Source organism: Mus musculus, chromosome 4 (assembly GCF_000001635.26).
Source record: "Mus musculus strain C57BL/6J chromosome 4, GRCm38.p6 C57BL/6J".
NCBI classification, from domain to species: domain Eukaryota; kingdom Metazoa; phylum Chordata; class Mammalia; order Rodentia; family Muridae; genus Mus; species Mus musculus.
In genome coordinates this window covers 136,497,020-136,520,480 of record NC_000070.6, presented here as the reverse complement: position 1 = coordinate 136,520,480, position 23,461 = coordinate 136,497,020, and the positions used below count along the sequence as shown (strand labels likewise).

General features: G+C 38.9%; 1 protein-coding gene across 6 annotated transcripts in view; it reads right to left on the bottom strand.

Annotated features, from left to right (window-relative positions):
* Luzp1 (leucine zipper protein 1) overlaps positions 1-23,461 on the bottom strand; it is a 92,117-nt gene that overhangs the window by 34,245 nt on the left and 34,411 nt on the right. The gene's annotated exons all lie outside the window — the stretch shown is intronic.

Genomic DNA, 23,461 nt, shown 5'->3' with positions numbered 1-23,461 from the left:
AATCACCCCGTAAAAGAAAGGTGATAAAGCTAATCAATCCAAAACTTACTGCTAAGATTAGAGAAAAGTTATGGGGTGGAGGACTTGGGTCAAATCTTCCTGTCTACTCTCAAAGAATGAAAATGGCATATAGGTGAGTGCTAACCTAAAGCTTTTGGACACAATCTCACATTCAAACATGTCCTTCCTTGAACCATAACTTACCAACCCTACAGACCAACTTTTAGCTTCCTTCCAAGACTGCTGGTCCCTTTAGTCTGAACTCTACAACCCTAAAATGTTTGCATGCCACAGAACTAACTGTCTCTATTCTCTTAGAGAATACATCACCACAGACTTCAAACACACATCTCTACACTGCTAGCAACTGTGCCATGCTTTTCCCTAAGTTCCCTTTCATGCCTTTACTTCCCTTTTCAATTAACCTCTAAAGCCATGAGCTGATAACATGTCACCAAGAAGCAATATCTAGACCTTAATTTTCCAAATCTACTACTATGCCTGCTGTTCTTTGTATACACATTACTCTCACTCTCTTCTCATAGCATTACTTTTTCTCTGTGCAGCCATCAGCATACAACACTCACTAGAAGGTGCCTACTTGGAGTAAACTGCACAATTCAACACTGGCCCTTCCAATAGAGCCAAAGAAGTGAAAGTGAATACTTAGACACTTGCATAACAACTTGTCAAAGAAAGAGAGAGAGAGAGAGAGAGAGAGAGAGAGAGAGAGAGAGAGAGAGAGAGATCCTGGTCTCAACTCACAGATAATTTGAGAAGTCATGTTCTTAGAACAGAAAAATAATGTGATACAAGATGACTAGAGGGACTCACTAAAATGAGATTCTAGGGACAGGAAATATTGCTTAGCAGTTAAGAACACTTGTTCTTGCAGAGGACTTGAATTCGGGTCCCAGCAATCCATATGGAGGCCCCCAACTGTCCATAATTCCAATACCAGGAGATCCAAATCCTTCTTTTAACTTGTAAGAGTGCATGGTGCACAGATATATATGCAGGCTAAACAGTCATATAAATAAAATGAGATAATCTAAAAAAATAAAATAAAATAAAAATAAAACCAATGAGATTCTAGGTTTCTAAAGGATTGTCACATTGATCCAGAGAGCATATTTGGGAAGTAAGATTCTACAATTTCCTATTTAGAAAAAAACAAAACAAAACAAGAAACTCTCCTTTGATCTCTCTCTACCTAAATGTCTAATTGACAGCTAGCCTCCACAAACTCATATTCTTCATGAATCCTGCCTTCCACTCTTCTCACTATAAACACATCCCCTTCAGTGCCTGCCTACCTCAGTCACAGCAGAACTACTCATCAAGCTGTGCAGATCAAGCACCTAGACTCACTCTGGACTTTTCTTTGCCTTAAAAAATGTCAATCAGCAGGTCCTGTCAATCCTACTTCCCAGGGTACTTGGTTCTGTCCCTGTTCTCCACATTCCTTGCTGTACTTACTCTCACTTGCTGCTGTAAAAATCCCATTAAGCTTCCCTGATTCCAGTTGTTCCCATATAAACCACTCTCGAAACATTACATTTCCAAAATTTTAATTTTGGATCAAAACTCTAAACTATCAAGCAAACAAAAAACTCCAGTGGCTTTCCATTTCACTTATCTACAGCCTTCAGCCACAGCCTATGGGGGCTGTACAAGCTCCAGTCCTACTCTAACTTTCTGATGTCAAGGCTTACCCTCCTCTCTTCACTTCCCGTTTCACATATATGCTGTCTTCATTTCTACCTAGAGCCTTTGCACTACCAGTTCCCTCTTCCCTTTGTATAGCTAGCTCCTTTTAGTCATTCAAAATTCAACATAAATTTTACTACCTCAGTAAAGTTAGGATCAGCCAAAATAAAATAACTCTCACCCTCTACTATATCACCATACTTTGTGCTCATCTTAGCACATCCCTACCTGCTATTTTATTATTCATTCCTCCTCTGTATAAATAACCATAACTTTTCTGTCTAGTTCATCACTATATCCCCAGTGCCTAGAACAGTACTTGGTAGATAACAGATGGGTCTATATACCCAGAGGAGTGGTGTGGGTTGGAGACACAAAGGTATGACTCATATCCATAAAGCCAATGGGGTGGATGGAGATTACTCAGGGAGAATGTCTACTATGTGAAGAGAGGAGGGCATGGAAGCATAAGCATTTAATAGCCACAGAAAGGAGGATCAGCCTGTAAAAACACCAGAGACGTAGGAGGAAGATTAGGGCAGTGAGTATTACACCACTGGAGTCAAAAGAAGAGTCCTAGCAGGAATGAGTGGTAACAGTTCACTAGCCAAGAAAACTACGGACAACATTTTTGTAAAATTAAGTTTGGTAGAAGATACTGGTGACCTCAATAAGGATGTTACTGTGAAATGTAAGGGACAGAAGCCAAATGGACTGAGTGGAGAGTCAGTAAATATAGACAGCTGTGGTGGTTTATATATGCTGGGCCCATGGAGTGGCACTATTAGGAAATGTCCTTGTTGGAGTAGATGTGTCACTGTGGAAGTGGACTTTAAGACCCTAGTCCTAGCTGCCTTTGGAACAAGATGCGAAACTCTAAGCTCCTCCAGCACCATACCATGTCTGCCTGGACACTGCCATGCTCTTACCTTGATGATAATGGACTGAACCTCTAAACCTGTAAGCCAGCCCCCAATTAAATGTTGTCCTTATAAGAGTTGCCTTGGACATGGTGTCAGTTCACAGCAGTAAAACCCTAAGACAACAGCTATGTAGAAGCATTTATACGTGTAAAAGTAAAGGTGGTTAAGAATAGGGAAAGTTGAGGAGTGGCTTCTGTTTGGTTTTGTCTAAACCAAGGAGGTATCCAAGTTCTATCCTATCAGCCACAGGATGAACTCCAAGTCTTAACAGGTATTAGTCACTCAAAAGTTTCAAATTGTTTTTAATCACACTAAACTTAGAATGTGATCTTTTTTTTTTTTTTGATGAATTTCTAAGTGCCTAAAAATCAATGTGCAAGTCTTTTGCTTACAACAAACATCTCATCTCTCTATTACAATGTAAGATTAAAAAACAGCTTCTATATACAACCTTGGTACTATAAAAGCAACAACTGTCTTTCGTTTTATATTGTCTAGAGAACAGCCTTTAGTCTCTATTTCACACTTTTTCCTCCCTGTTTCCTGCCAGGGCAATATACTACAGTGGAAAGAGCAGACAGTCAAAAGTCAGAGGAGCTGGGTCCCAACTTTAATTCAGTTATATAGCAATGTTGATGACTAAACTTTACCACATGTAGTTTTTCAACTGTATAGAAGTCATATCTAAACATCATGAAACCACCATTAAGTTCTATTTAACAGTAGACTGCCTAGCCATGTACCACCTGGAACAGTTTCCTTTACACTGACATTGTAATTAAATCTTATGTATTTTAATTGTCAATCCCTTTGTCTAGGTGTATCAGGAAGTCTTTGGAAAAAGAAACTTTGAAAAACACAGGTGTGGTTCCAACAGAGAGAATTTTAAAGATATACTAAGAGTGGTGGTTGGGCAAGACCGGAAGTATAACCAAGCAACATCCAAAAGGACAGGGAGGATGCCCAAGTCAGAGAAACAGGCTCTTCTCCCTCCCAAGTTCCTTCCTGAACTTATGAATGTCTTTTGTGTACATGTACATTTCTGTGTGAACATATACCATGTGTGTGCAAGTAGCCACAAGTACCTCCCAATCCCTCAACAGAAACATACCAAAAAACTTCTAGTGGTGTACTACAGCTTCCTGCCACTTCAGTGAACTCAGGCTGATTGGATGCATATGCTGAGGCAAGGCATGTGCATCATGTGGAAGACACATGATATCTGGAGGGTATAAATAGGACTCTATGGAGTGATGGAGACAGAGCTTGGCTTGCTGGTACAGCTAGCTATTCGATGCTTGTGGGTCTCTTGTCTCCGCTGATCTTCGCTTCCCTGAGAGAGACACAGCTGAGAACTTCTCGTGGTGTTCCTATTGGTCCCTCATGCTAACTCAAGTCAAGGCTGAGGCCTGGCTGTCTCTGCTAGGTTGTGTTACCACTGTTGCTATCCTGACTCTACTGAACTGGACTGGTGGTGTATCTGTGGAGTGTTTGTGAGTGGATTGAGCTGCTGCTGCCTGCTAACCTGTGAACTGAACTGCCAATTTCCAGACAACACAGATGGGAGTTGTTCTAAAGAACTTTTCTAAACAGGTCCACTTTGCACACCACCCCCATCCTTTCCTTTTCACTACCTCTGGTGGGTGGTACGCTACAAGAGAGGTTAAAGTGTTTAAGAACCATCATTAAAAATAAAGTTTGAAAAAAGTTACACTAATAACAGCTCTTATACAGGGGTAAATGAAACACAAGTACTGAAGGATCATTTGTCCTCTCTAGCATCAATTGTATAGTAAAAAGGCAAATACATACGTGATGTTAAGTTTTCTAAAAATGGTTTCCAGTGGTGACTACTATCATAATCAGGATTTTTTTTTTTTTTTTTTGGTTTTTTTTTTTCCAAGACAGGGTTTCTCTGTATAGTCCTGGCTGTCCTGGAACTCACTTTGTAGACCAGGCTGGCCTTGAACTCAGAAATCCGCCTGCCTCTGTCTCCCAAGTGCAGGAATCAAAGGTATGTGCCACCAACAATCAGTGAAGTTCTTCATTAAAAAACAAAACAAAAAAACAAAAAAAACAAAAAAACTAATACAACCACAAAAATGTTTGGAAGTATCAACCAAAGTAGAATAAATGACTTACCAATTTTATTCCTCGGTATATAAAACCAAGAGTAATGAGGTCATATATCTACCAAGACATATACACTAGAGTGAAAATGTTCATGGCAACTTTCTCACAGAGCCGAAGTGGGTATGATCCCAAGTGTCCATCAACAGTAAAACCAGTAACTTTGGCCTGGCCATACAATTCAATATCAATAGGATGTTGGGGAGTTGGGGGAGAGCCAGAACCAAAAGAATGCATACTATCGACTCTGTATGAAATTCAATAGGCAAAACAGCCAGGCCTACTGAAGAGCACTTATAAAAGCCATTCAAGAGGTTGAGACAGGATCTCTGGCTCACCCCCCCCCCCCAACCCCCAGCTACAGAGGGAGTTCAAGTTAGCCTAGGCAATTTAGTGACACTGTCTCAAAATATGTAAAAAAGTAACAGAAGGGCTGGTGGGTATACTCAGTGACACAGGGCTGCACCAGCATGCTCAAGGCCACAGGCTCAATCCTAGTACTGCAACAACAAAGACAAAGCTAATTAACAAAGACGGTGCAATAGCCAACTGGGCCACACAACTGGGCTACAAACATATCAAGACCCTGTCTCAAACAAACAAAAACAAACCCAGACATGGCGGTGCACACCTATGATCTCAGCACTTAGGAAGGAAGCAGGAGAAACTAAAGTTCAAGGCACAGTGAGTTGGAACCCAGTTTGGCTACAAGATACCTGGTTTCAAAAGAAACATAAAAGTTAATTAATTAATTTAATTAATGTCGACTTACTGAGGGAGCCAGTAATGATGAAGAATTATGAGGGAATGAATGTTCTGGAGTTCTGCATATAGTCTGTGTTTTGATCTGCTATGCACCTTAATATAAGTCATTTTTATATTATATACACATAAAAATTTATTGAACAATTTGGGTCGATTACTACAGATATATAATATAATCATAAGAAAACAAATATAAAAATAAAATCAAAACTTTAGACATTGTTATTTTGTAAAAGTCATATAAGCAATTCTAATATATATTATGTTAAAAAACTCAAACTCATGATTCCCTGGTCTTCTATTATAATATCAACTGTGAGGGAGAAAAAATAGATGAAAAGATGGGGGGGGGGTGCAGAATGAGGAGGGAAGGACTTAACTGAAAAAGGAAATGGTCAGAGCAAAGAGAAAAACAAAGGTCAGTTCTGATGTGCCTAGGGACACACACAGCTAACAGCAGCAGTTTTTGCATCTTAGTTCAGCTCTGTAATTAAACATTGGCTGTGACCCTTAGGCAAACTGCTCCATTTCCCTTAGGATTTCTTACAGCTTTAGTAACAAAGAATCCAGTAAGAACCAGGTCTCTTGACAGATCCTAGATTTATTCAGTATTGTAAGTGCCTATTTGTTTATTTCCTGTTCCAAACCCTACTCTTACTCTCTGAATAATATACCTTTCAGCTATTCAGAAAATTGAGGCAAGAATTCAAAACTTGCGTGGCTAACATACCAAGACTCTGTTTCAGAAAACAAAACAAAAGAAATAATATACCTCCTACTGCCCATGCTTACACAGTACTTCATGGCTCAGATGACCTACACTCATACACACTCTCAGTCCTCAAAACAATCCTCTCAGATTACAAGATTGCCAAAACTATTTTATATATTAAGAAGAAAAGCTGAGGCTCAACTTTTAAATAATTTCCTATCGGGAGTGGTTAAGAGCACTGACTGCTCTTCCAGAGGTCCTGAGTTCAAATCCCAGCACCTACATGGTAGCTTACAACCATCTGTAATGGGATCCTAACCTCTTCTGGTGTGTCTGAAGACAGCTACCTATACTCATATAAAATAAATATACATAAATCTTTTTAAAAGGAAAAGAAAAAAAATTGTTAGCCGGAGGTAAACAACTGAAGAAGGGTTTTCACTGCAGTTTCCTCAGGCCTAGGAGAGAGAAATTTATCACTGCTGCCACCCCTCTGGCCTCCCCAAATAGAGTAACCCTCTAGCTGTGACTGCAAGCTTTTCTTATCCCCCACCCCCACCCTCCACCCCCGACTATCAGCTTCACCAGCTATTTTTTGTTTTAACTTTTTATTGATTCTTTGTGAGTTTCACATCATGCACCCCAGTTCTGCTCACCTCCCCAACCCCTCATATCCACTGGCACTCTTGCAAACCTCCCCCCACAAAACACACAGAGGAAAATATCATGGAAGCTGTAGTATGTTAGAGTGTGTCCCACAATGTATCCCTCTGTCTACACATCTTTACTTGCAAACGAGTCATTGGTCTGGTTCAAGTTCTCTGGCTTCCGTGACACCATCAATACTGGATGTTCACCAGGACTCCTCCTGATTATATTGTTGTTGCCCTGTGTCATGGAGATCTTGCAGCTTTGGGTCAGCAGGGCTGGCCCTTTCACACATCCCAATCATTCTCAGATGATACAGATCTGGGCCTGGGTGGTAGCTGAACTAGTCAGTGTACCAGCTCTCCCCTATCCAAGCCACCAGGGCAAATTCTCCAGCACTGCTCCAGCTAGGCCACCCAATGCTGCCACTGGCAGGAGACAGGGTCAGCTCTCCTGCTCTCATGCCCTTGGGGCTGCTTACCCACACCCACAACTCCTGAGCCAGCTCCACTGTGCAGCCCAATCATGGCACCTGGCCTACTCTCCCAAGTGCTGCAGCTGGCCAGGGACAGGGACAGCTCACCTTCTCTCATGATGGGGGATGGGAGAAAGCAGTTCTTCCTCACTCTTGCCCTAAGGGCTGGCTCACCTGCACCCTCTTGACAAGAGCCAGCCCTACTATGGTGCATGCACAGATGAGGAGCAAGTTATTTTATTATAGTTTTGTTTAGTTGTTTTTGTCACTTTTGTGACAGACACTGAGAGCAGGACTGTGCACATGCTAGGCAAGTGCTCTACCACTAAGCCACAATCCCAGCCTTCATTTTTACTCTTTTAAGAAAAAATAAGGCCAGTCCAGGAAGGAAAAATCTCCAAGACTTCAAACAGTCATACTCATAAGCTTCTATTATGTATAAAGCTGGAGAAATTAGGGCAAGACATGTCCCAGCAGGAAGATATCCTCCCACCAGCCCTCATTCAGTCAACTGTTTATAGGACATTGTTTTACTTAAGTCTACTGCTTTCTCCTCACCATTCTAGCTTCTTCAAAGAGTTGAAATGACATCTTCTTGAGTCTACATTCTCCTGTACAATGATCAAAGTACCTAAATCAAAACTAAGCCACAAACTACATTTTTCTGACTTAGTAATTTAAACAGTCTTTTCCAAATTTTAAAATTAAAATTGTTTAAATACTTAGCCAGATATTCTTCAATGAATAATATAAGAAACACTAAAGAAAAAAAATAACCAAGAACACTAACACCTACATTGGGCACATATATTTATGGAAGTGCGATACATGAATGATAGCTGGGAACTTAAAATCCATTAAAAACCACTTGTGGGAAATAAAATATCTAGGGTGAGAACCAAGAGACTGGGCAACTGAGTCAAGCAAACTGGGTTTTAAAACAGTTTTACCAAAATATGCCTAGCATGCACAGGTTTTACGCACCATACACAGCACCTATGGCAGCCAGTGTAGCCCAAGTGAATACAATGGAGCTGAGCACAGCATGCGTGTTCTCTGCTCAGGCCAGCATCTAAACCAGCAGCAGCTCACCCTTGTCATCCATGACACCCCCTAACAATGCCCCGCAGCCCAGCCATAGCACTGCAGGAGTTAAGCCAAGCAGTCCTCAAACTCAGGAGGAAACGAGCATGCCACCTGACACTTCTCTGGCACATAAGCCGATTAGTTTGAGTTACAAACATAACTGCAAGATTCCAGTATGATGATGAAACCACTCTTTTTCTACAAACTAAAAATAACTTCTTTATCAAAATGGAAGCTTCTCCAAATATTTCTGCCCTGTCAGCAACCCAAAATTCTATTTCCCCAAATAGTTGATCTATACATATATTGTTACTGAACCTTAGAATCCACATTCCCCTATGCTCACATTACTCATCCTAATGCTCCCTTCAAACAGAACAAAAGCCCTAATGCCTTCCCACCTCTTGCATTTTAAGTTTCTCTTCCAATAACCAACCATGTACCAAGTTGTGGCTCACGCTTTGTGTTGAGCCACAAGTGGAAGAGCTGAGCTGTAGCAAACCAGAATGAAATGCAAAGAAAAAATGAGAGACAAGACAGGGCATGATTGAAAATCAGCTAAATGTTTTTTATTAAGAAAGGAATGGAAAGCTCTCCACCCACCTAGAAGAATATGAAGCCCTGTCCAGCATAGAGCCAGAGTATCCTATATAACTTTAGAGCATAGCCATTACATTTGTTCTAGAGTCAGATGTATCCAAGTAGCTGAGTGTTCTACAAGAATTATGAAGCTATCCTGAGTTGAAGTGACTTCTGTGTTGAAAATAAACTCCCATAGTTAAAGCCAAACAAGTTTGAATTGCAGATTTTTCCAGTCACAAGGAGAGGGGCTCTGCAAAGAACTAGAAAGCTATGTCCTTTGTATCTTAGGCTCAGTAGTAAGTCACCACTCCTTCCCAAAGCAAAAGCTGACTTGACTTCCTTGCTCTTTGCAACTGGCATCAGAAAATGCCACAGTGCTGGGCCACCCTATAAAGGCCCAACAAGGCATTTGTTATTAGAACAGTCACTTGGGATACACATTAATGCACTTCCTACAGATCCAAGTTTCAAATAGTCTTTTAATATCCTTCTGTTTTATGGTGGTTTTGTTTGTTTGTTTGTTTTCTGTTTTGTTTTGTTTTGTTTTAGATAGGGTCTCATATAGCTCAAGCAAGCCTCAAACTCACTATGAAGGCAAGAATGACCTGAACTTCTAATCTTCCTGCCTCTCCTTGAGTGCTGGATTACAGGTGAGCATACCATACCCAGTTTATGTATGGTGGGATAAATCTGGGGCCACATTAATATTAGGCAAGCTCTCTACCAACTAGCTCCTATGGCTCTTTTAACATTTTACCATCTCTTTAAAAAAACAAAACTAAAACTAGATTAGCTATAAAACCTATACTCATGGAAACATTTCTCAAAAAAAAAAAATTATCTTAGCCTGAGACCACCCAAGAAGCACAACACAGGATCTGTAGCCTCCCAGTCTACAGTCTATCCACCAAACTGCAGAGCCATGGAGGCCAGAGAATGGATGGTACAGAAGTTGAAAGCTATCACAGATCTCGGCATGACCAAAAAAAAGTAAAAGGCATATAGAGAGGCAAGGTGAAACTACTGGAAGTAATGAAGTGAAGAAGAAAAGTGGACTTGGACATTCAGTGGAAAATCACAAAGAAGTATCCAACATACACAAGCAGAGTACAAAGGACTTGAAGGCACCTGGATCCACTTACAGAACACTACCATATCCTCCAAGGTAGGACCAGTTGCTGCACAGGGTACGGCTATATGGCAGCATAAGGAGAAACACGAGTCAAAATCAGGATCAGACTGGGTCCCTTTGGTATTCTGTAGAAACATTCTTCAATACATGTTTGTTGAAAAAAAATGAGATTTATCTATTTTATGTGTATGAGTGGCCTAACATACATGTCTGTGTATCATGTACATGCAGTGCCCACAGAGGACAGAAGAGGGCATCTGTTCCCCTGGAACTGAATACAGAACAGCTGTAAGATGCCATGTTGGTGCTGGACACTAACCTGGGTCTTCTGCAGGAACACCAAACCAAGTGCTCTTAACCACTGAGCTAGTTTTCCACTCAGTTTTATCTGCTGAGTCTGTAGTTTTCAAAACTCTCCCTCAATCTGGAACCTGACTAAAAACTGTTCTTGTACTCAATCTTGGTTTCTAGGTAACACTAAAAGATAACTTTTTAATTTGAAATGAAAAGCTCTGGATTTATACTAAACAAGGCCATCTTTACTCCTGAGTTACATCTAAAATTCCCTGGCCAATCACAGTAGTGATTCCAGAAGATGGGAAAATAAGTCCCAGAGGAAATGAGCTTAAAGTTAGACCTAAGTATCTAGAACTTCAACTGTAGTACCTTTGCCACATCAGACCTCTTCACAAGACTATCATTGGCAAATGACTGAAGAAAGAAGGCAAAAGAAAGTAAATACAGCAAATGGTAAAAGAAAAATGAATTTACTCTTCAGTACTAAGCAGAAAAACCAGTCTTTCTTTGTGAACTCTCCATAGAACTTCGACCCAAGACCAGTTATTCCTTAATTTAATGACCTTTTCTCTTACACATCACATCATTTTTACTAAAAAGCAAATTGTAAATTACTACCCACTTCAATGAGCTAATCACTGGACTGGTAAAATCAGAAACAACCAACTGCAAGGATGGAAAGACATGAAAACTCTTAGATTAATAACAGGGTAGGGAGATATATTCAGGGTAATAAGACACTTATATTTTATTTGCAGGGTTTTGTTGGTTTATTTGGCTTATTTGTTTTAAGACAGGCTTCATTAGGCACCTCTGGCTTTCCTGGAACTCTCTATGTAGATAGACCTGACTAGCCTCAAACTCAGAGATCTGCCTGCCTCTGCCTCCTGAACATTTGGGATTAAAGGTTTACACACAGAGACTTGAGGGTACTTTTCTAAAGAATTAGAAAACTAGATAACTCCACCAAAGAAAACCTGACTTCATTATCTATATTCCAGTACTTAGATCTTGGAGGAAAATTCCTTTTCTTTGACTCTCAGCTTCTTTGATAGAAGAGAGGTTTATATTTATTCCAAAAAGCCCAACCACAAGAGGAGCTGACTGCACAAGAAAAGATATGAAAGTCAGACTTGCTCATAGGTATGGCATAGCCCTAACAGAGAATCATCTTAGCTATTAGGTCTCCCACAACATGACATTAACAGTAGTGCCATTAAAGCTGGGGTAACCATACACATCCTTCAACAGTGTGCCTGCCCACTAGAATAGTGGCTGTGACATTCTCGCATCCAATTCAACATCTACAAACAGCTTACATTTGCCATTGATGACTGCAATCTCCTCCTTTAAAACCAAACTACACATTATACATCTTCTCAGTGCCTTCATTTTGTTCACTTTCACTAAGATATTTTCATGGTAGAGACTTAATACTGTGTGAAAACTATAACATCTTTTTAGAGGGGGTACAGGGGGTTGGGTTTTTTTCAAAATAGGGTCTCACTATGTAGCTCAGGCTGTCTTGAAACATTCTGTAAATCAGACAAGACTCAAACATGAAGAGATTGATGTGTCTCTACCTTCCAAGTGCTAAGATTAGAGGTATGTGTCACTACATCTGATGAAAATTTAATCATAGGTAAGTAACTTTAATTTTCAAGATTTGGTTGTTTATTTTTGTTTGTTTGTTTGTTTGTTTGTTTATTATATGTAAGTACCCTGTAGCTGTCTTCAGATACTCCAGAAGAGGGCATCAGCTCTCATGGATGGTTGTGAGCCACCATGTGGTTTCTGGGATCTGAACTCAGGACCTTCAGAAGAGCAGTCAGTGCTCTTAACTGCTGAGCCATCTCTCCAGTCCTTGAATTTTCAATGAGCAGAAAATTCCCAAGGTATTGAATGTGAGCAAGGTTTTGCTTTGTTTCATTTTTGGTTTTTGTTGTAGAACATAAGTGTATAGCTGAATTGGCCTTCTCTATTCAGAGGTTTCTCCTTCCCAGGTTTATGGCTAAGGTGAAAATTAAGAACACTAATAGGAAAGAAGATAAAGGCTCCTTTTCTTTTTCCTGCTGTGGCATCAATACATCTTAGGGTAGGCAATAGAGACTAAAGCCAGACTTAAAGCTCTGTGGCACAGACCTTTAATCCCAGCACCCAGGAGGCAGAGGCAGGCAGATTTCTGAGTTCGAGGCCAGCCTGGTCTACAAAGTGAGTTCCAGGACAGCCAGGGCTACACAGAGAAACCCTGTCTCGAAAAACCAAAAAAAAAAAAAAAAAAAGTAAATACAAGATCCACTGGACATTATACAAGAATGGGTCTTAAGTAGGCAGGTGCTAGCCTGCACAGCCACTAAGCTCAGGGTAAAGATGACGACGTCTAATGACAAGAATAGAGAAAATAAATTTCAAACCCTGGTTTCAAACTTTGGTATTTGTTAATATTGCAAACTTCCTGATACTGTCCTCAGATGTCCATAAGTGGATATGTGGTAGAGCCAATTAATTTTTAATTTGCACTCTGGTAGTGGACTACTTTTTTTATGTTTTTTAAATTACACTTGTGGGAGTCACATCTCTCCACCATGTAGATCTTTCAGGAATCAAACTCAAGTGGCAAGTGCTTTTACCCACTAAGCCATCTCATCAATCCAAAACTACTTTATACAGGCTGTTAATGACTTGAATCTGGACTATTCTCCCCTACAGATGTATTCAGTACTCTTTGTCTCAGTTGGTGGCACTGTTTTATGGAGCTATGAGTTTTAAGAGGTGAGGCACTAAAATGAGCCTTTGAAGGTTATACAGCCTAATCTATGCTTCATAATCAGACAAGATATGAGATATCACCTCAGCCCCTGCCATCACAGACAGAAATGTTACTGTGGCCATGAATTTCTGACCATGATGTACTGTATCATCTAAATCATAAGCTAAAATAAATCTTTTCTCCTCTAAACTGTTTCTGCCAGATATTTTATTATAATGTCAAGATAAGTAAAAATGAATTCTAAGCCAGCCTGGACTTAAATAGCAAAATCCTTCTCAAATATTAATAATCATAATAACAAAAAGAATCTTTTTTAAAATTAAATGTAAATACACTGTAGCTGTCTTCAGACACCCCAGAAGAGGTCACCAGATCCCATTATGGGTGGTTGTAAGCCACCGTGTGGTTGCTGGGATTTGAACTTGGGACCTTAGGAAGAGCAGTCAGTCAGTATTCTTACAGGCTGAGCCATCTCTCCAACCCCCACAAAAACAATCTTTAACTTGATGCTTGCTCTTTTCCTGTTTTTTTTTCCCTTCATGGTTCTTAGCACTTCCTAAGACTTAATACTTACCTTCCTCACTAGAATGTAACTCCATTAGGAAAGGGGCTTCCCTACCACTACCACTGTATCCCTAGGACCCTCAAACAATACCTGGAATATAATAGGTATCCTTTATAAATGTTTATAAATATGGAGCTACTTCGGCCGGGCAGTGGTGGCACATAGATTTCTGAGTTCAAGGCCAGCCTGGTCTACAAAGTGAGTTCCAGGATAGCCAGGGTTAGACAGAGAAACCCTGTCTCGAACAGCCAAAAATAAATAAATAAATAAAATAAAATATATATATATGGAACTACTTCAGAAAGCAAAATATGGTCTTATTAGCCTCACTCATTTGCTGGCTAACCTCTAGGCAGTCACTTTCCTGTTTTGATGGTGACCACATTCAGCAAAGTGAATCTAGGGACTATCCTAGAGAGTCTCTGCCACCTGACTTTCACTATGATAATACAATTTTCTCCCTAGCTGAACTACAACTGAAGCTTAAAGATCCAATCTATAGCTGTTTTCAAATGACTTACATTCCACAGGAATGACCTGGCTCCTACTATATGAGAAGCCAAATTCAGTGCTGGGAACACCAATGTGAGAGCTGCAAGTTTCAACAGCACAATACAGCATACCACACAAAGATTGCTACATTCTGTTCTGCAATGGGTCAGCCAGACACTTCCTGCCCAGACATAACTAATTAACCACATGTCCTAGATTAGGATTACTATTGCTGTGATGAAACACCATGACCAAAGCAATCTGGGGAAGAAAGGGTTTATTTAGCTAATTCTTCCACATTGCTGTTTATCACTGAAGGAAGTCAAGACAGGAACTCAAACAGGGCTGGAACCTGAAAGCAAGAGCTGATGAAAAGGCCATGGAGTAGTACTGTTTACTGGCTTGCTCCTCATAGTATGTTTAGCCTGCTTTCTTATTGAATCCGGGACCACCAGGCACCACCCACAATGGGCTGTGCCCTTCTCCATCAATCACTTAAAAAAAAAAAAAAAAAAAAAAAAAAAAGCCTTACAGCCAGATCTACAGAGGCATTTTCTCAATTGAGGTTCCTCCTTTCAGATAACTCTAGCTGTGTCAAGCTGACATATAACTAGCCAGCACACCATGTATGTGTCTATATTCATCTGTGGTCAGAAATACCTTGGACAGCACATACTAAGGTCTATGTATCACTTTATTCCTCAAAACAACCCTGGGGCTGGAGAGATAGCTCAGTGACTAACAGTGTGTACTCTCAAAACCGAAACAAGAAAAAGGAAGGAAGGAAAGGAAGAAGGGAGGGAAGTAGAAAAGACTCAAACTCACAAACTCACTCCCTTTGAATAGTAAGAAACAACAGAAAACAGCTTCCAAAATTGAATTTAACATAATCCATTTTTGCAAAATTGGGAGAGGGTGGGTTTTTGTTTTGTTTTGTTTTGTTTTTAATGGTTTTGTTGCTTAAGATACAGTCTGGAATATGTTAGCCAGGATAGTCCTGAACTTGTGGACTTAAGCAATCAATCCTGTCACCTCAATGTCTTAAGTGCTGGGAGGTACAGGTATACGCCACCAAGCCAGAAGAGAATTTGGATATAAATTAAGCCAATCCAGGTACTGTACTAAAGGGGAGATATAAAATAAAAATCTAAGTTTAAATTATTAAATAGTGATAAATTCTCTTGCTTTTCCATCTAACAATGGTATCCTAAAATTCAAATTTGACAAAACCAAAACAAACAAACAAACAAACAAACCACTATTACAGTATTATGTGAAAATAACAAGTGCGCAATGAACCTTGATAGTAGAGCAATACCACTCAACCCACAAAGAACTACATTACAGCCTCACCACAGTGGAAATACTGACATAAGATTCTTAAATTCCAACTAGTTTGTCCTTCAGAAAGGATGTGCTTTACTTATCATCTTTTTTCCGGGGGCGGAGGGAGCGGTCGATATTACCTCTCTAACAACACCACAGAGTCTCTCAATAGTCAAGACTGGGATATAGATCTAATCATATACTGTTTGGTTTTAAGAAGAATTTTCAACAATAGCCTTACCACATACTGTGGCGGGAGGATGATGGGGACTGCATTTCTCTATATCCAGTCAATAATTCCCTCCTTTCATGTTATGGTTTGACCCACTTGAGACATCTGTTGTCAGTTCTATTAAATCAAATTCAGGGGGAGGAGGAGAACAATACAACTCCAGAAGACTTCTTCTAAGGACTCTCCATAGGGGAGGCCAATAAACACCATCAGCACATGCCTAATGTCGGGCTTATTCTTCTATAGCAAATTATAAAAAAGCAAGCCAGCCAGTCATAAAAAGACACTCAATAATCTCAAATTTTAGACAACATTCAGAAAATGCCTTCTACCAGCCAAATTATCTCTTTACCACTTGCTTTGCCTCTCTCGGCACTCACTGCTGGTAGCTCCTGTACCTGCATGGGCTCCAGAAGCAGAGTGCTAATGTACCTCCTATGGGAGGGCCCTGGGCTACATCTGCAATGAGCACCCAGGAAGTACAGCCCACATCTGATGTGGGAAAGCCCTGCTCCAACAAATAAACAGTAACATTTACAAAACTGGATTTGTTCTAAACACTTATTTTTCTATAAAGTATGTGAATACAGTCACTGACATGAAAAGAAAGGATCAGTTCTAATTAATGCCACAAAGTACTTTTTCCTATTGATAACACTGTTGAGGATGGTATTAAGCAATAAAAGGGTTTTTTAAAGTCAGAGTTAAGGTAGGGAAAAGAGAAATTGTACAGGAGCTGTTATGATTGTGTTATGTGTGTGATTACTCTAAAAAAGACTAATATTTTAAATATTATTAAGCCCACCATTCTCATTTCTAGCCCTCAAATATAAAAGACTATGACTCTATCAAATGTCAACTATAGTGAGGATAGTAAATCTTGCAATACATTTCAACAACTACATTCAACATTTCCCCATCCATCCCTAAACAAAAAAACCTCAACTACACAGCACCTATTAATAATATGAATTCTATCCTAAGTAGGAGCTCTTTCCTAAAGATACATAACTTAAAAAATCCTGGGCTGGAGAGATGGCTCAGGGGTCAAGAGCACTGACTGTTCTTATGAAGGTCCTGAGTTCAAATCCCAGAAACCACATGGTGGCTCACAACCATCTGTAATGACATCTGACACCCTCTACTGGTATGTCTGAAGACAGCTACAGTGTACTTACATATAAATAAAAATAAAAAAAATCCTTCCCATTAATTTCCAGAATGTGTCGCTATATCTATGTATAAACCACATGACATAAGTGACAGAATCCAATTAGAGTTGGATTTATCTATGTCTGTGTGTGGGGTGTGTGGGTGTGGGTGTGTACATATATGAAAGCTATACGGTTTCTTACTCAAAAGCTCCTTGTGTTTACACCACAATTTTACTAACTCCAACTCAAACTTAAAACTGTAGAACTATAATTTCTTTGTAATTCTACTAATAAGACAATTAATATAATATTATTTAGTAGGATACGCTGAAAGAAAAAGTGAAAGTCAATGAAACCGGAGGCTCTTCGGGTTTCAGCAAGTTAAAGGCTTTTGTAATTAGTCTGCTGGTTTGGTTTTATTTGGTTTTCTTTGAAACAACATCTCCCTATTTAACCCAAACTAGCTTCTATCTGGTCTCCTCCTACCCCAGCCTCCTAAGTGCTAAAATTGCAAGCATAAGGCTAAAAATAAACAGTTTCTTAAAATCAAGCCTCTTCACACAGGTGTGGTGGTGCATGTATCTGTACTCCAGGCACTTGGAAGCTGAAACAAGAGGATCTTGAAGTCAAGACTATTTAAACATCACCAACATCAGACTCTATCAATGGATTGAATATTTTGGTTGTCTTATGGAATATAACTTGGATTCCTCCATGTCTTTCCACCACACAAAGTAACTCTATGAGTCTGGTTATTACCTTCTCCTACCTTGCAACCTCTCCCACCATTCCTAATATCATGGTGTCTATCACTTTGTAATTCAAGTCACAGGTCAAAAGTAATTTCCTCAGAAATGCCTTACCTGATGATCTGGGCTAAAGCTGCACTCCTCTCCTAACATGTCTCCCCAACTGGGAATCTATATCCAAAATTATACTACTACTATGTTTGTTTGTTTGTTTGTTTGTTTGAGACGGGGTTTTTCTGTGTAGTTCTGGCCATCCTGAAACTTAGAGATCTGACTGCCTCTGTATGCTGAATGTGGGACTAAAGTAATCTGCCACTGCAGCCTGGACTACTGCTATGTCTTTTTTTTTTTCCCTAAAAATAAGCTGCTTTCTTTCCCAAATAATTTGTAAACTCTACAAAGATAAAGACTTTGTTAGTGTTGTTTAATCACTATATCCAATACCCAGAATACTGTACAGCATACAAAAGGTAGTCAATAAATATTAACCAAAGACTGTATTTGCTCACTCTTACACAACACTATAGGTTTTCTCAAGAGCATTAACATTGTTTTCTATTTATTTCCCACAGCATCATACTGATTAAATGTATAAACGTGACCAAATAAAAGTTTTAACTACTGAGCAAAGAAAGAGTTTCCTTTTCTGTTATAGTCTTCCAATCTGTTGGCGTCTTTTTTTTTTTTTTTCCGAGACAGGGTTTCTCTGTGTAGCCCTGGCTGTCCTGGAACTCACTTTGTAGACCAGGCTGGCCTCGAACTCAGAAATTCACCTGCCTCTGCCTTCCAAGTGCTGAGATTAAAGGCATGCGCCACCACGCCCTGCACTGTTGGCATCTCTAAGTCAACAAATTACTCATTAACTACCTTCTAAAATTATTAACTAAGTATTATTAACTAAGTATCTACCATAAGCCAAGTTAGGCTGCATTCTAGGCTTTTTTGCTTTGCTTTGGTTTGCTTTGGTTTGCTTTGGTTTGCTTTGCTTTGTTTGTTTTCAAGTGATCTCACTCATCATTGATTGATTTTGTTGTTGTTTTGTTTTGTTTTGTTTTAATTTTGCAGAGCTAGGAATCAAATACAGAGACTCACCACTTAGCTCTCAGTCCTGATATTCTGAACAATCTAATACTTGAACATGAGCCAAAAAAGCCCTTGAACCTTCTCCTGCTTTCATTCTGGTGATCTCATATTTTATTGACCAAAGGAATTCAAGTGGTTATTGCTACCTGCAGGGCATCACTTAAATACAGTGGTATTTTTTTCTATGTCAAAAGAGACCATCTCTCTTTAGTTACTGTAAACCTTTTTAAAGTTTTATGTTATGTATATGAGTGTTTGGACTGCCATGTATGTCTGTGCACCATATACATATGGTGAATACAGAGGCCAGAAAAGGACATCTGATCACCTGGAACTGGAGTTACAAACAATTGTAAGCTACCATGTGGATGCTAAGAACTGACAGAGCAACAACTGCTGAGCCATCATCTCTACAGCCCCCAATTATTATACTTTCAAAGAATATTTCTTAAAAAGCCAAAAGCGATATTCCTAAGAGATCAGGAGGCATCTGGACTGAGAAACTATTTTTCTAGGTGTGATAATATTGTGGTTGTGGTAGATGGTACTCCTTCATTCACACCTGCATTTCATCAAGTAGTGGGGGGGGGGCATTTTAGGTTGTTTTTTTTTTTCCCAGTGCTGGAAATCAAACCTAAGTCTTCACACATAGTAGGCAAATACTCTACACTGCTGAGCTGCATCCCCAGCCTGGGGGTAATCATAGTCAAACAGTTACTTACAAAAACACATACTATAGAGGGTTATTATGTGCATTTTTCTAGTTATAACTACCTGGTGAACTTTCAGTACAGGCTTAATAGTAAATTGACCATAATTGATTCAGAGACTACTAAGAGGACACAGAAACCAAACCACTAAAACATATAAAATATTGGCAAAGGAATAAAGAATTAAAAAAAAAAAAAACTTATCAAGGCCAAAACAACTAACAGGATCAAGCCCCTTCTTCCTGAGCAGAAAAACTAACCACAGAACTGCAGTGACAACGTATCTGAAAAGGGTTTTGTTAAGCTCATGAGGATTTGAAAATACAAATTTTCAAATTTGTTGTTACTTAAGTATATGTTAAAACTTTAGTTTAGGGCTGAAACAATGGATGGCTCAGTAGTTAAGAGCACATACTACTCTTCCTGAGGACCTGAGTTCAATTCCTAGCACCCATATCAAGTAGCTTATCACTGTCCCTAACCCCAGCTCCAGAAGGATCATATACCACATCCCTCTGACCTCTGTGGACACTTGCATTCATGTGCACATACCTTTCCCACCAAATTAAAATAACAAATAAATTTTGGAGAAAAAAAAACTTTAGTTAAGTTCATCACAGCCTCCAAAGTAATAACTCATTCAGGCAAAGATGATCACTATGTTATGGATACTAAAACCACTTGGTTAAAAGAACAGTATTGTTTCCAAGTCACTCCGCAGATTTCATACAAAGATGGCTCAGAGGTACCTTTACAATGCAAAGATCAAATATTCTGACATTGCTTGCATTTATATGACAAAGTGCACAGCATCACCATGCCATAATACATCATAATTTACTTATCCCAAACTTTTCTGTTATCTAAACATGAGAAAAAAAATGAGCTATCCAATTTATGGATAACTAACCTGGCCTCTTAAAAACAAAATGCCACTAAAGATACATACGCAAATTTGGGAAGGTTGTTCTAGATCAAGGATCTATAAACAGAAGTTTTACCAGAGCACAACCACTCGCATGTACTCATGTAGTGATTATGGTTGTGATTCCTAATAAGCAAGAGACTCTAGAGCCCACAAAGCTGAAAATCCTTCTAACTTTAGGTAAAGTCCTAAAAGTACATTTAGAGAACAAGGAGTTATGTTAGATATGAACAAAAATTAAATACTGTATGAATGCTAATGCTAAAGTATATTAAGTATTGATGAATAATGTATGCAGCTTTCTTCCAAATATTTCAGATGAGAAAGTATAAGAAAAATAAATAAATAAAGCAAATGTGTATTAACAAGTGTAGAATCTAGGCCAGCAGTTCTCAATTTTTCAGACGTGTCTCCTTTAAAGCATTAATGAAGGTCTCAAAGGGCTTTTTATATGTAGATAGCTATATTAACTATATAAAACTTAAAACAAAACCTTGAAAACAGGCTGGAGAGATGGCTCAGTGGTTAAGAGCACTGGCTACTCTTTCAGAGGACCTGGGTTCAATTCCCAGAATCCACATGGCAGTTTACAGCTATCTGTAACTCCAGCTCAAGGGATCTGGCACCCTCACAGACAGATATGCAGGCAAAACACCAATACACATAAAAGAAAAAGTTTTTAAAAAAATTTTTTTGAAGGATGGCAATGGCGCACACCTTTAATCCCAGCACTCTTCAAGAGACAGAGGCAGGTGGATCTCTGAAGCCAGCCTAGTTTAAAGAATAAGTTTCAGGACAGCCAGGTTATAAAAAGAAACTTTGTCTCAAAAAACCAAAAGGAAAAAAAAAGAAAACCTTAAAAACATATTTTAGTTTTAGTAACATTCAATAAAATAACAAATTTTAACAATAACTTCTCCAAAAACAAAATAAAATCTGATGAAAAGAGTAAAATGAGTCTCACTGCAGTCCCAGGGCCCTTCTTGGTGTTTGCTGTAGCTCTCTAAAACTTACTTTGATATGCAATCATTTTAACATGGTGTTCTGTTTGAAATGGATAAAGAAATACCCTGCTGAGCAGTGGTGGCGCACACCTTTAATCCCAGCACTTGGGAGGCAGGTGGATTTCTGAGTTCAAGGCCAGCCTAGTCTACAGACTGAGTTCCAGAACAGCCAGGGCTACATAGAGAAACCCTGTCTCAAAAAACAGAAAACAAAAAGAAAAAAAGAAGAAAGAAATATCCCCTACTTCACAAAGTATGTATACTTTAAGGTATTTTAATAACCTTTAAAAATAATTAAGAGATATTTTTCTTTACTATTGTACCAGAATTTGACAGGTAGAAGTTTTTAAAGGTTAACTGTAATGTAGATTCTTACAAACTCTCTTATATAAAATTCTTTGGCCAGTTTTTCACTTTGAACGCATCTTTTACCTCTGTAAATGCCCACACTGGTCATTTAAAAATGCTGTGTCACTAAAGTGACAACAAACAATCAAATAAACAGAACTTTCACAGTGTATTCCATTGTCAGTGTCAAAAACAGTTAGTATTGCCAATGTCATTTAAAAACAAGTCTAAGTTGGATATAATGCCAAGCGCCCAGAAATAAGTCACCTTTAATTCTATTTTTTCCTTGGAAGCTCAAGTTGTATCCTTGAAAATAAATTCCATCAGTTTCCTTTACAGTGACAAGCTACATTTCATTTATTTTCAAGATGATGTTAGCCAAAGGTTTAGCTATCAATCACCCTTCAAATGAAACTAGTGATTCCTGAAAAAGAAAAATGTTACTGTAGCTTGAAATTCAAACTGCAGCAATGTTTTTCTTGATGTATTAACTGGACATAGGCAGAAAGGCTTCACATGAACTTCCCATCATACCAAATACAACAGTATGTACTCAAGGATCAATATATTAATAAAACTGATGGTTTTGGTGCTTCTTCAATTACTTTTGAAAGTGAAACTAGTATTCTTGCTTTTAAACATGTGTCATGAGCATAATTCTCATCAACACAATTAAATGCTGTTCCCCCACCCACCACCACACCCGAGACAGGGTTTCTCTGTGCAGCCCTGGCTGTCCTGGAACTCACTTTGTAGACCAGGCTGGCCTTGAACTCAGAAATCCACCTGCCTCTGACTCCCAAGTGCTGGGACTAAAGACATGTGCCACCACCACCTGGCAAAATGCTGCTTTCTTTATGTCGGCTAAGACATAAATAAGCAACATTATTGGCTATTAGCTTTTGTAACACTAGTACAAATAGTAATGTATTGGCATTAATAAAATAGTTTTGATTCTTCTTTTAGGACCTTAAGAATTTTATAAATCCATGAGTACTAACTAATGTGTATAAAGGGTTATGAACATTCATAACACTATTTATCCAACTGCTTCACTTTAGGAAATTTCAAAATATATGATTGGAAGCCATATTAATATATGAATGTTGTAAGTCTGAAGCCTGCCTGAGTAAGCTAAATAGGAAGATTTTGCAAGGAAGCAAGCAAGCTAGCTAGCTAGCTAGCTAAATATCATTAGTAATAAGTATATGCAAATCAAAATCTTTTTACCTCCACTAGTGTAACTAAAAAATAAAAAAAGACATGCATTAATAAAGCAATATGGAAACAATTTCCATCCATGTACTATTAGGAGTGTAAAATAAAAATGACACAAATACCAGGAAGGTTGGCAGCAAGTCTTCAAAACATTAAGCAGAGTGACTATATGACCCTGTATCTACTCGAGGTATTTACCCAAGGGATGGAAAGTTCCTAATAGACTAGAAGTAAAAACAGCCCAAATGTCCACAAATGAATGAGAAACAAAGCTGGAATTTTCACCAGGCATGCCTATAATCTCAGAACTCAGGAAAGAGAGATGGGAGGATTACAAATTTGAGGTTGACATAATTACATAGTTCTAGGCCAAATAGTGCTATACTATATAGCAAGACTCTATCCAAAGGACAGGGGGTGGAGGA